We start from the raw sequence: 997 nt of genomic DNA, 5'->3' as shown, positions 1-997 counted from the left end.
ACTGACAGACAGACTGACTGAATAAGGCTGACCGACTGAATAAGGCTGACCGACTGACTGACTGCCTGACTGACTGACTGACTGAATGACTGACTGACTGACTGACCGAGACTGACTGACTGACTGACTGAGACTGGACTGGACTGACTGACTGACTGACTGACTGAGACTGACTGACTGCTTTAGTGACTAACTGACTGCACAGGACTGACCGACTGACTGACTGCCTGACTGACTGACTGACTGAATGACTGACTGACTGAGACTAAATGACTGACTGCTTGACTGACTGGCTGAAGGACTAACTGATTGACTGAGTGACTGACTGACTGGACTGACTGACTGAGACTGAATGACTGAGTGCTTGACTGATTGACTGTCAGACTGACTGACTGACTTCGCAAAAGGGAAAAATAAAAAAAAAGAATTATAAAATTAGAAAAAAATATTTGCATTTAAGATTTCCTTTCCGGCCGGGACTCGAACCCAGTACCACGCGCTAGGAACCCAACGGTCTAGCCATTAGGCTATCGGAGCTCTGTCGATGGAAGTCTTAAATATAATAAAAACAAAAAATGCACCTTGGTAATTATTGATTCAAACACTTTGAAATTTACAGGTCGAATAATTAAACTGACTCAGAATTTTTCTCCCTACATAAATAATCAATATTCGCAAAAGAGAAAAATTAAAAAAAAAAGAAGAAGAAATTTCAAATTAGAAACTAAAAGTATACATTGAAGATTTTCGTTCAGGCTGGGACTCGAACCCAGGGCCACTCGCTTGGAAGCCTAACTCTCTAGCCATTAGTCTATGGGAGCTCTGTCGGTGGGAGTTTTAAATATAATAAAAACAAAAAATGCACCTTGGTAATTGTTTATTGAAACACTTTGAAATCTTCGTGTCGAAAAATTAAACTGACTCAGAATTTTCTTCCCTACATAAATAATCAATAATTGCAAAGGAAAGAAATTGAAAAAAAAAAGAATTTTCAAAT

The sequence above is a fragment of the Uloborus diversus genome, unplaced genomic scaffold, assembly GCF_026930045.1.
Source record: "Uloborus diversus isolate 005 unplaced genomic scaffold, Udiv.v.3.1 scaffold_58, whole genome shotgun sequence".
Classification (NCBI taxonomy): Eukaryota; Metazoa; Arthropoda; class Arachnida; order Araneae; family Uloboridae; genus Uloborus; species Uloborus diversus.
The sequence above is the reverse complement of the archived record's forward strand: the minus strand, read 5'-3'. Positions refer to the sequence as shown.